The 13,136-nt window shown below is 41.9% G+C and overlaps 1 protein-coding gene across 5 annotated transcripts in view; it reads right to left on the bottom strand.

Moving 5' to 3' along the window:
- The window catches only part of UGT8 (UDP glycosyltransferase 8), a 48,178-nt gene that overhangs the window by 12,835 nt on the left and 22,207 nt on the right, over nt 1-13,136 (bottom strand). The window lies entirely within an intron of this gene.

Below are 13,136 nucleotides of genomic sequence, written 5' to 3'. Positions count from 1 at the left end.
TTTGCATAAGCTGAAGCCTGTTATCTGAGTTTTCGCTCTCCTGACACACCAAGTGCAGCAATACACAAATGCACACTTGCAGGCTCTCAAACTGGGATCCAAGCAACAGAAGTTTGCATGGTAAGATTCTAATTAATTTCAGAAAATCAGGCACGCTTCCCCTACAGAGAGGTGCACACAAGAAAGAGGTAAGTGCAGTGAGGTTTGCCATGCTTAGAGTTAGTCAGGTGGAAATCAGCTCCAATCCAACAGGTACATAATGATTAACACAAGTGCAACCGGCAGGGTCTTAGCTCAGACAGAACAGCCTACGTGGCTGCCAAGGGCTTCCAGACCAGAGCTGGATGATGCCTGGCCAACCCAAATCAGAAGCAATGGAACTTGAAATTGTCCTCTGGGTTTCTTTTAGGATGCTAAATCAGAAAGAATATGATTCCAATTCCTCACACAGTCACAGCCAAAACTGTTCTGTGTCAACCTTGAGAAGATCCAGAAGAGTTTCAACTCAGCTTGCTGTATTTTGACATCAACCGAAAGGTTCTGTCCTCCTGCCCTGCCTCAAATTTGTCTTAATTTTACTCAAGCTTTACATCGTGCTGATAGCTTGCTTGCCCGCCTTCTGATCTGCAGGCCCCTTTCAATCTGCTTCCCCAGAGGGGTGCTGGAGATCAGTACCATGCACGGACTGTAGAAAACTAACTACAGACTTGTCAGGACAAGGGTTCTCCTTGTATACATCTGTGTAATTCCTGGCATAACACAGTCTTAATTAAATGGGATCACTATGCATTGCTAAAAATGCAAGAGTTGGGTAAAAATCAGGAAATGAAGAAGGGGGGACTCCTTGCAGAGCTCCCCAAGTTCGTGACCTGCAGGAGTCTTTTATTCTCAGGCTCCTTTAACTTCTTATAGTTATTTCTCCTGACAGCTTTTCAGTACAAACTTTCTAAACTGAAGATCTAGTGAAACTGAATCCCAAGCGAACAACATTCACAGGTCTTTGGTTGCAAGACAGATCTGAACGTCCTGGTACAATTAGCCAGGCCACAGTACAAAGGCTCACTATTTCCTTGTACTTTCCCTGTTCTTTGTGTGGCGTACAAGATATAGAAATGATAGAATAGATAAAAAGCAGGCTACGATCCTGGCACAGGAAAGAGACTAAATACTTCATCAGCATTATTACTATGGCTATGTACGTCACCTCATTGGCACACACACATTCCTAACATTTACTTTAGGAGGTGCACAGCAGTGACTGATGCAGTACAAGCAGTGCAAAAATACAAGCTTTGAGCAATTCTCACAAAATCTGAATCATGAAAGAGAACAAACCAATGCCACAATTTTGTTTGCCTACAATTTCTGCATATCTAGCCACTACAGGCTTTAGTCACCTTCCTGCCTGCCTTTCCATTCATTAAGCCCTAACGCCCCTGCCAAGTACCATTCTCAGTGAAACCTGCGCTCCAACACCGTATGTTAAAAAACTTCGCAGACACCTAGGCTCATTCCCTATGAATTCACCCCATTTTCTTAAATCCACTTACACTTTTGACCTCCGGCACATTTAGTCTTTCCGATCAAATTATGCACCATATGAAAATGCACTGAGTCAGGATGAGTCATTAGAGCTGCCTTCATTAAAAGCGGTATTCCCTGTTTGGGCAGCATTTTACAGCTCCTTGCTTGCAGCCTGGTTTAAATGACGTTCAGGTAAATTCAGTGCATTTTTTTTTAACGTAAGGAAAGGATACTTCATATTTGAAATTACAACTTTTGCTAAACCAACAGTAAAGGTCTGAGGAGGGGGGTTATTAAATTCTGAGCTGCATTATTGAGCCTTCCTCAAACTACTCCTTGAACTTCAACTGAACACAGAAGGAAGAACCTTTGACTTTTGCAGTTAATTCAAACTCTATACATACATTGTGAAGACAAGCACTTCTTTAAATTGTTACCTCTTTCAGTGACTGTAGCAGAGCCCCCAATGACTCCTACCCTCCTCAAGATACAATTATTTTCAGGTTTTGTGGTACAGGAGGAAAAACTCTTGCCTCAATTACTTCACGTCCTAGCATAGCCAGCAGACAACACTGCTTTGCTGAGGCTACTCTGCAAACCTGACAAAACGACCAGCAGCCTAGAAACAGAGACCTGGCTTTCCCCTTCCAAACTAGGAAACCTCAAACACTTATAACCCCCAAAGCTTGATGAAATTGAAAGCAAAATTTCCAATAGAACTTCTGAAAAAAACTTAAATCGGGCATTCACATAACTTGCAGCTGAAGAAGCATTAAAAATTTAATTCTTCTTGGTAGGTTCACACCAAAACAAAGCTGACATTAATGAAGTATTAAGCTGGATACACAGGTGCACAACGGGATTTTGCAGAAATTATAAGACACTTTAATACAGCTGAAAAGTCTGGGATTGAAGAGGTATTTGCAACAATGACTTGAGTGAGGGAGGCTGTTTTCTCCATGCTCTCTCAACAGTAGGTAGAGAGGCTCGCCCAACAAATCCGAGCACCTACCACTAGACACATCACACCTCTTCTTGCCCACCCCCATCTCCTCACCAGGCACAGCACAGCCCCAGATGAGTTTAGATGACGTGAAAGACAGAAAAACTGTCAAGCCTAGTACAGCACACATTCAGTTCCTGAACTACATTTTGAATCACATTTTCTAACTGAATTTTCAGTTTCATCTAATTATAGCTTTATATACAGTCCCAGTAAAGTATCATCTAATACATACATTAATTACTGTTTTCACTTGAGTTAAATGATTTTAAAATTTAAAATGCATGCTAAGGTATGAAATGCTTAAGGGAGCCCCAATTACAACGCTGTGCCAAACCCTGTCAGGCCTCTGCCTGTTTTCATGCTAACTCCTGTGCAAATGCATGTTCTTTGAGCAAAACAGTAGAAGGGACTGAAATTACAAACTTCCTTTTGAAGCTCCCTACCTGTTCATTCAACTATCTAGTTTCACTTCTGTTGACTGACTGATCCTGGCACACTTAAGTCCCAAAGGAGGTACCGATTCATCTTTGACCTTACTGCGCATCATGATGTGCTTTCTACACCCTTTTAGTAAGTGATAATTAAACACACTTGCGTCTCACAGAGAGGTATGGCACCTGCACAGACCAGGCAAAGGCAGTCAGAAGGCCACTATTCCCTTCCTTCCCTAGGCAGGGGGATTTCACATGGTAGCCCACCTGCCTTGTGGCCATTTCACCCCTCTCAGAAGCTGCATGCTTGCTTTTCAAACCCTGCCTGGCATTTATCATACACACCGTTCATAGGCTGCCTAAGCAGGCTTCTTTTTCAACACGGGTAGTATTTTATTGCAGTGAGAGCTCTGCACAGGAGCAGACACTACGACCTTGCCTTGTTCTCCTTTCCAAGTTTGGCTGCTTGGAAGTAATGATTTCTGTGTGACACTACGTTACTGAAAAGTGAAGGTTTTTGAGTATGTACTGGTCTTTTACTGAGGTTCTCCCCGTGCTTGCATCAGGAGAATAAGCACTTATTGATCTATGCTGTATATATAGGCGGGGGTGGGGGGGGATTAAAAAAAAAAAGAAATAAATCTTTTTACCATTCTCAGACAGGAATGCTATTGTGCCGACCCTACTATGTGAGCTTTGTTCTGTTTGATTTTCTAATTAGCTATTCTTAGCAGGCTTAGATGCTAAATGCACAGCTGTGACTATAGAGTGAGGACCCAGCTGGCAGTAACCAGTGGTGCCTAATACTGAGCTTTGTTTCAGATAAACAAAGTACACAAATACAAACATAACCGGGTTTAATATCCGAAGCTTTCCCTGTTCAGCTGCTCGATTCAAATGTGTAATAGCACAAATGTCTGTTCTTTGAATATGGTTGCAAACCACCATTCCCCACTGGAAAGCACAGGCATACTATGCAACTTCTGCTACAAAATCCTGCACAGAGTAGACAAAACCAGATCTATTTCAAAATAAATAAGAAGCCACATGAAGTGATCTTTAGAAAGGAGATACTCCCTGATAAATAGACAGAAAGGTACATAGGCCATTTTATCAGTGTCCTAACTTTTCTGGCATCTTCTAAATAGTACTTCTCTCGTGAAATATTCAAATGCTGTATTAATCCATTTTTAACCCAATTTCAGATTTTACCAAAAACCCAACGCTTCAGCACAGGTGGTTAGATGGCATATAGATGCCATTATACAACCTTTACTGTCACTGAACAAACAGGGTCCTATCACATAATCGGAAAGTTAAAAAATAACATCTCACTCTACAGCAAACCCAGAGAAACACCATCACTTTAGGCAAAGTATGCTGTTTGTATTTACTTATCATGAATTCGTAAATCAGTTTACAGCCAAAAATAGGTGTGTTTTTTCATTTGCTCTAACAAGCAAAGGCCATGGGACACCACAGCAAACACCTGACAGCACTGAGCAGAGGATGGCTTGCACCTCCCTGACTCAACACATCCAGCTGCTTTCTGCTGGCTCAGCCAAACATCTCCGCATCGGCTGGCGTGTATGGCACGCTCTGAAGGTTATTTTTCCACTAACTAAATCCCTGCCTCTTATAAGCGATGGCCACAAGGCAAATGTGCTCATCCCATTTTATCAGGGTTTGTTCCTTTCCATATCATCAGGCTCAGTCAATTCAATTAAAGCAGCCATGCTGCTCCCAGCCAGGACAAGATCCTTCCCCACCCCACCATTTCCCTCTGGATTAACTGCAAGTTAATTGTTGTCCTTCCTCGAGTACACGTTGCTGTCAGCCACCAGCCTCCTCTCTGCTGCAAACTCATAACTAAAACATATTTTTTCTGGTTGCTCCCCCTCTCCTCTCCATTTATTCTGCTGCCTGAAGTCCAACTGAAACCTCTAAAAATGAAACAGAAAAGGTAGGGTATTTGTAAAGTCTCAGTAAGTTTCTATATTGCCTTCCCTTAGATACACTGAAGTTGGCTGACCTGTGCCACATACTATTAAGATGCTGATAAATCTCATTCTATTAATGAGATCTACCATATGTGAAGTCCACGCAGTTAATATTCATATTATTTCTTCTTATTTTATAGTTCATACTAGCATACAATAAGATAATTCTAAAAACAATACTTTGTAGACATTAGTCTAATGCTACAATCTGAGTATGCTTTTAAAAACTCCTCTATTTTCTTGCTGGTTGAAGCCACGCTAACACTCTTAGCTGGGAAACAAACTGTTAAGGTCTGAAATGTTTTCTATTAGGACCCCAAGCACTAGTAAGTGCACTGTCATCATGTATTAATCTAACAATGCTGTTGATAAAGTGCTTCTTCAATAATATTAGACAGATTCAGCCCTGTCAAAATACAGACTTTTTCATTTTCTGTTCTTCACTAATTATTTGGTGTATGTATACTGCACATTTGGCTTATCAAAATGTATTGAGAGGAAAAAATATATCTTTAAAGCCTTATGAAGCTTTCAATGTCTGAAATGTTGCATTTTCTCATACCTGACCTCTACAGCCTTTTCCCATTTAACATCCAATTCTGACAAAATGTTTAAGTCCATTTAACTTCAAAGAAGAGTGAAATTCAGACTCAAAAACACGGGTAAGAAATACAGTCCCACAAGCCCTTGTCTTTTCTCCCCTACCTCAGCCCTCTCTAGAGTTACAGGCATATCCAATGAAGCCTCTGAGAACACGGTCTACCTAAAACTAGAGGTCAACCAGAAAAGCGCCGTGCAAGTACTTCCCTGATGCAACACCTTCCATCAAAAATCCATTACTCACTGGACCTTTGGCAAGCACCCTGGGAAAGCAACCTTGCCTTTCAAATGAATGGAAGGTAGTCCAAAAGTAAGAAGCCTGCCCTTCAAGAGAGGTTATTGAAATCACTGCATAGCGTAGCATGCGCAGCAGAGGTATCTTCAAATCCAGGATTCAAATTAAAAACCTTGTTGACACTATATTCTGTTAAAAAATACCTCTCCAAAAAAACATTCATTTTCCTAAGCATGAAGTCCTGTCTTATTAACTTGCAAGCATACACAAAATCGTTTTAAGATTATTACATGTAAATGCAAACCAAGGTTTTGCCAATCCTTCCGCAATTTCAGTAGCTGCATATGTAGTGGAAAAGCTGTACAAGTAACAGTTAAGAAGTATGGAGACTGTTTTTACCCACTCCATCTATAGAACATTGTGTCAAATTGAACTGCAGTAAATACAGTAAGATGACAATTGAGAAGAAGCTGAATTTTAAGTCCAGATCGCCTGCCTTAAAGACACTGACACACTGCCCCATTCATAAATCCACATTATGAACTAAATCAGGTGGGAAATTTTGTCTTTCATTGTTCCAGTAAAAGACCTGTGCTCTGTAGATGGTAGAAGATCTAATTCTAAACTGCAGCATTGATTTAATAATGGCAAGTTCTTCTTCATTTCCTCTTCAGATTAAATAGCCTTCCTTTCTCCCTGGAACTTACCTCCTTCCTTCTCTCTTTTTTGAAAATAGTTATATACACATGTGCATATATATACACACACATATATATTTTAATATAATATATTTTAAACAGGACATCAGTCATCACCCCTTCTTTAAAAACAAGGTTAAGATCAGCTGGCTTCTGAGCCTGTGATAAGATCTCACATCCTTCAATAAGACCTCCCTAATCTCCTCTTCTGCTCCTCCACTTGGATGGGGTGACTTGAACTGCATTCAGAAACGCTTAGGAGGGCCCCATCTACTTGTGTCCCCCCTCGCCTCTGCGCAGAACGCATGAAGAGAGATCAAGCATGACAGTGGCACTCGCTGGGCAATACCCTGTTCTCCCCTCTTATGGGAGCCCGGGTCCAGGCACAGGCAGGGCTGCCCGCACAGGCGGCACAGCATTATGCAGAATGAATCCCCACAGCAGCTACCAGGTATCCTGCCCCCAGCTCCCCCAGACCAGGGTTACCCGACTGACACAGCACGCTGCCCTGCAGCATCCCCCGGGCATGCTGCACACAGCCCGGGAACACCTGGGGAGATGCAAGTGAGCTACAACAGGCAGCAAAACAGCAGGCAAAGGTTAATACCCAATTACAAAGGTGTGTGGCTGCATTAAAAAAGTAATTATTTTTAAAAAACTCTTTTTAAAACTCAGCAGTTTTAAACAAGTAAAATCATTAGAACAACACTGTTAACAGAACTGCTGCTCAAGGTGCTGTTGTGACCTACAAGCAGCTCACTGTCAGGACACGAAAGAAGACTTTACTTCAAGTCATCTGTAAAGTACATCCACTGAACCTGGGGACTGAAGAAATTCCTGTACACCAGCTTTCAGCCAAACATAAACTTGACTCCCTGAAACTACAATTCCCTTGAAGGCACGCTTTTAGCAGGAATGGTATCATTTGGAAGACAGACGCTTTTTTAGGCAGAGAAGCTGAAGATCCATTACTAATTTTCCCAGCGCTCTTCGAAAGGTCACGTAAGAGGCGCTTGAAGCCACACTGTGGAAGAGATTACATACCACCTACTGCTCTCAGGCACTAACACTGGGGCAGGGACCCAGGTGTGGAACTGTACCTTCTCCCCAGCCGTCATGTTTGGTTCTTCCTCAGAAATCTCCATCCTCTTCTGGAGGCCCCAGCCAGACGCCTCACCACCCCAAACAACTGGTACCATCTAAGACTAACCCAGCCACAGGATATACAAATGCCCAAGCAGATTATTAGCCGAACACAAGCTGTCCACTTAAATAACCTTAAAGCAACTAGCACATCTGAAAAAAGAAGCTGGCTTGATTACAAAGATTATTTTTTAAGTCAATAATAATAATTAGGGTTGCTGCTCTTAAACGACAGCTTTGAACATGTCCCAGATTATACAAACATGGTGTTCAAACTCAAGCACATTCCAAATACTACAGAAAAAAGTATGCCTCCAGAAATAATTCCCATCTTCTGTTTCCCTACACAATGTTAGAATTTATCCTACCGGATGCTAAAGAAGTAGATCATGAGGAAAAAACACTAGCTCATTTGTCATACATACAGGTCAATCAAAAACTTGCAAATGACACTCGCAGTTAAAGCACTGCACATTACAGAAGTGAGTAAATCTTGTTGATTAGTGCACTGCAATATGAAAATCATGAATTAGAATACTTAAAAACAGAAAACCTGTTTATAATAGTAGTTTATATTATCCAGATGGATTTTTTTTTGTAAATGGAGTAAAATAACTTGTTGCTTTTAACTTTCATAAATTGACCTATGCAACATCCAAGGTGTGAACCTTGCATTTTCCATTCCCAGTACACACAATCATTTGAGCTGAAGAAACAACCACGTCGTACTACTATCCATGAAGCAAGTAAACTTGCTTTTTGATGGACAGCACAGGCTTGCTGTAGAGGTTTTCTGTTCCTTCATCAGATCACTGGATGCCAGCTTACGTTTCGCATGTATACTTAGGGGACCTGCCTTCCTGAACACATTTTACTGGAGATACTTCACCGACTTCTGCAATCAGCCCCTCATCCTTTTCCCTGTGTCTTACACCACACAGGTAGATGCTGAGTCTTCCCAAATTTAAAATGCAGCAGTATAGCAGGAATAGACACGGTCTGTCAACCTAGCCAGACTGGAGCATCTGAGACTGGAGACTACAGCAGTTTTATGACTGGGTATCTGGAGAGCTCAGGCAACACTTACCTGTGTAGCAAAAGATTAATTGTTAGGGGTGTGGGGGTGAGCTTTATGTGGAAATACTATTTCAGAGACAAAATACATGATCATATGGTTCTGTACGGAATTTACAGTGCCCCATAATCTCTATCAACCTTGAAAGACTTTTTGCCTCCCCAGCTGATAATTACAGGCATTTTAAAACAGCTCTAGAATTGCTTCACATCACCAGAAATTTACGGTCAAAAGTAGCTCTAGAAGAACTGTTCCCCAAACTTTGAAAAAAAGAAATTAAAAACCCGATGTGCTATGCCATGTGCAAAAAAATCTACTGCTACAGTCTGCAAGAGCTTATAGACTGTGCCCTTGAATTTGAATTTAGGAGAAAAATCTGATCTAAGGAATAAAATGACTCTTCCACCTTATTTTAAATACCAGTATCTGCTAACACACACCTAGCTAACATACAACTGTCAGCAAGCCTCCCAAAAAAAAACAAACAACTTTTTAGTGAAGATATTTCAAAGCCACCAATTTGTTACATAGATGTAGATCCACAGAACAACAAGATTAGATAAGAGATCTACAGGGAGGAGCAAGGAAGTTCCTGTAATTACTATTTGATGACAGCTATGGCTGAAAGGACAGCTTCCAACTCTGAAACGTGAACACCCTCCTTTGTAGCATAAATTCAGTTTACTCAGGTACGGAAGAAGTTACAAAAAAAAAAAAAAAAGAACTGTCATTTGCTTCTCTTTTCCCACCAATGATAAAATGGCATTCAGTCCAAAGTACCACCTCAAGATCAGTGTTGTAAAAAGGCATAGTGTCACACAGAAGTAGTTATGAAACTTTAAAAACTGTGCTGATGTGTAAAAGCAGCTGGTCAACTTACAAACTACAGGGTATGTGTCATTTTAGTTTGTGATTTTCTTAATTTTTTTTTTTAAACAGTGACACTAATCTGTGTAATCTCAAATACAGCTAGCACTGGCCATTAGGAAAGTAAACGTTCTCTGGAAAATACTGCCGAGTAACACCATACACTTAATAGTTTAAGTCAGCAATGACCTTAAACACTCGATATTCAATCTGTCTCCAGCTTTTGGTCTTTTAAGGCTAGTTCTGCTTGCACTGTCCTCTATGCAATTCAAAATACACTCTTTTTGGAGTTCACTATACAAACCCTGGGCTCTTTCCCACGTGCGCGTAAGATTTGAATCACTTGTGGGCAACGGGTGCAGCCACATTATCCATCTCCTTGCCTCTTACAGAGCACCCTATTTATGCAAGAAGCACCTTCTAAATCCACACACTTTAACCAGCAAAGACAGCATGTTAGCTACCACAGAATATGAATAGCTGTGCAGTGTCCGTTGCCTGCGCCGAGGTTTCTGAAGCAATGCTCAGCCCTTCCACCACAATGAGAGAGCGACACAAGTTACACTCAGCTTCATCCATCTGCAGCAGGGATCAGAGCAGCACAGAAGGAAACATGCCCATCATCGGGAATTTCAGTTCGACACGCTGCCTCTCTGTAAAGGGCAAGACTAACCCTGCTAGGCTGAGAGGAAAGCTCCCAGCTGCCCGTGCCATGCCGTGCCGCAAGGTGCTGCAGGAAGCCGGGCAGAGCGGTGACCTCCAAAGGACCCACTGCTCTCCTTGCTGGCTCTTGGCTCCCTCTCCTCGGCATGCTGATCACTGCAACCACGCCGAGGGACACTGCGTCAAGCACAGACCGACATCAGGGCACTGACTCTGAGGGAGAGAAAAAAGGAGATCGGAGCCTGGTGAAGGCTTCCCGAGATGTCTCTGCAGGCTGCAACCCAAAGACACGTTTGCAGTTTGCACACCGCAGCCAGGCGATGTGTGCTGCAGTCATAATTGCTACAAAGCTCAGCAGCAGCTAAAAATCATGCCTGCCACGCGAGCTAACTGCGTGATCGGCTACTGCTGGTTTCTGGCCTGGGCAGGGCAGTGAGGCTATGCCCCGATATGGCCAGTTCCCTTCACGGGTGACGTGCGAGATGCGCAGCTAACATACGGTCCCTGCAGGGACTGCAGCCTGCCCTTACCTGAGCACCGTGCCAGCATGGCAGAGACTCTGCACATAACTGTACACACTCCAGCAGCTTGACTTCGGCTACATCTATTGCGGTCCTTGATCTGAGCATCCCCCACAAAGCATGTCACTTAAAGCCACGCAAAAGGCCAAATGCTGCTGCAGACCCCCCATGTCCCCCATGCAGATCCCAACAAGCATTTGGTTCACAGGTGAAATAAAGCTTCCAGCATAACACCCTCCAAAATAAATCTTGTTTACCTGCACCAAAAAATACTTTACAAAGGGAACCTGAATGCAGTAAGTGGGGATGACTGGGGGATTTACAAAACCCTTCCACTGCCCTGAACCAAAATATTAATGCAGATGGGACAGGGACAGAGCAAAGCAAGAGTTAGGTTTTCTTCCCCTCACATGCACAACATTACATGACACAGATATTCAGCAGCCCCTGCTACAGGCTACCTTTAAAGCTGTGTTTTTCTAACTTCTCTTCAATGAAAGTTTAAGGAAAACACAGGTGGAGAGACTAAGCAAACAAAGAGCTACCACATCCCCTAGAATTAAAGAACAGCCATCCTGTAACAGTTAGAAGACCCTGACCTTTGTCTCCTCTTTGCTTAATGACTACTCTCTGCCTTTTCTTTTTAAGATGTTACTTACTAGGAGAAACACAAGAGCTCTTCAGTTGTGTACAGGAATTCTAACTTGGTTAAAAAATTTTTCCTTTTTCACTGTACCACAAACACACCCCAAAATAACAAACTCCCTGCTGATGAGGCAGTGGTGCCACAGCTGAAGTGCCCGAGTATTTTGTGTTGAGCAGGTATCTTGGACTTGGAAAAAAACATACATCTCTAACCACAAAAAGTAGACCAGGCTACCTCAGAGAATGTAAGAGACCTGAATGGCTTCTAATGGTATCTTAAATTTGCCTGTTAAAGCTGTTATCTCCAGCCACATGCTCCTCTTTTCTGATGATCATCGGTGGGCAGGAATGTTGCTTTCCTTTACAAGACTGCTCCTGAAGCATCACCATTTCCAGCCCAGCACAGAAACACAAACCAGCTCTACTTCTGGCTCACCTTAATGCTCCAGACTAAAAGCTGCAGAAAATAAATTAGCAAAGGCCTCTGCCTTAAAGATGCAGCAATAGCTGAAAAGAGTCACAGCACAAGCTGCCCAAAATTTAATTTGCCAGAATAAAGCAACAGTTATAAATTTTATCTAACTGTTCAGTAAAAACAAACTGATTGCCCAATAATTTACCTGCAATACATACCACAGTGGATTATGCATAACAGTTTAGGCATGGACAAATTATATGGTAAAAGATGAACACACTTTTCTGTCTCTCGCATTCAATCAAATCCTGCACTTAGATCATTGTAAGAATGAATTGCCTGATAAAACTGAAGAGAAGGTAAATGATGCCTCAGCTCACAAATAATTACAGGGTTTGGGATTTTTCCTCCTGTTGTAATAAGTATTTGCCAGCCTGTACTCTACCTACAGGTCTATTTCAAGGTCACTGTTGATCTGGTTATATTAAACATTTTACTTACTGTTCCACCTTCTTGCATCATAAGATATTGTAACAGGTTAACATCTGTGGTTCCAGAGTACATGTGGGAAGTACAGAGAAATATATTCTCAAAAGGCTCCAAATACGTATGTGCATGTACAAATAACATCTCTGTATCTATACACACACACACACACCTGTTCTCAAATCAGATACTTTCTTTGCTCTAAAGTGGAGTGGAAGAAAATGGAAGGAGCAGTTTTCTTTCAATGTTTTTTTACCCTAAAAACCAATCTACAGAGACCAAAGAATAGACAATGTTAATGTCCTACACAAATTTATCACGCAACAAAGACATTTTTCTTTGTACAGAACAACAACAACAACAAAAAATTGGTTGGGAAAACAAATTGCTGAAACTCAATCCAGCCAGCAAAGTTTTCCAGGAGAAAATTGGGCTGAAATGTGTTTAGACAGCACAAGGCTACCTTTAGTTCGCTTTTTCAGGGTACCTGTGCAGCCTGACACTTTCTAAACACAAACACATTCATGTACAGGAAAAACCAGTTAGAAACAGCACTGTTATGATGATCTCTGATGACACCTTGGAGAACAGACCATAGTATATGCCGGCATATAACCACTAGTATGTTCAGAGTACAACGCAGGTGCCTGCTCTCATTCAGCTCAGATGCATTTAAAGTAAACAGAGGAAAAAAAAAGATGAGGGAATTGGCTCGGTGTTCCACATCCTGCAGCCCCAATCTGAGCATTATCTGATGTCTTCCGAATCTGTGAGAAAAGTTACTGCTAAATCACAGTGCAAAGGATAAAACAAAACACAACACACCC

This window comes from Falco rusticolus, chromosome 1, assembly GCF_015220075.1.
Source record: "Falco rusticolus isolate bFalRus1 chromosome 1, bFalRus1.pri, whole genome shotgun sequence".
In the NCBI taxonomy this organism is placed as follows: domain Eukaryota; kingdom Metazoa; phylum Chordata; class Aves; order Falconiformes; family Falconidae; genus Falco; species Falco rusticolus.
This window is presented reverse-complemented; position numbering and strand designations above follow the sequence as displayed.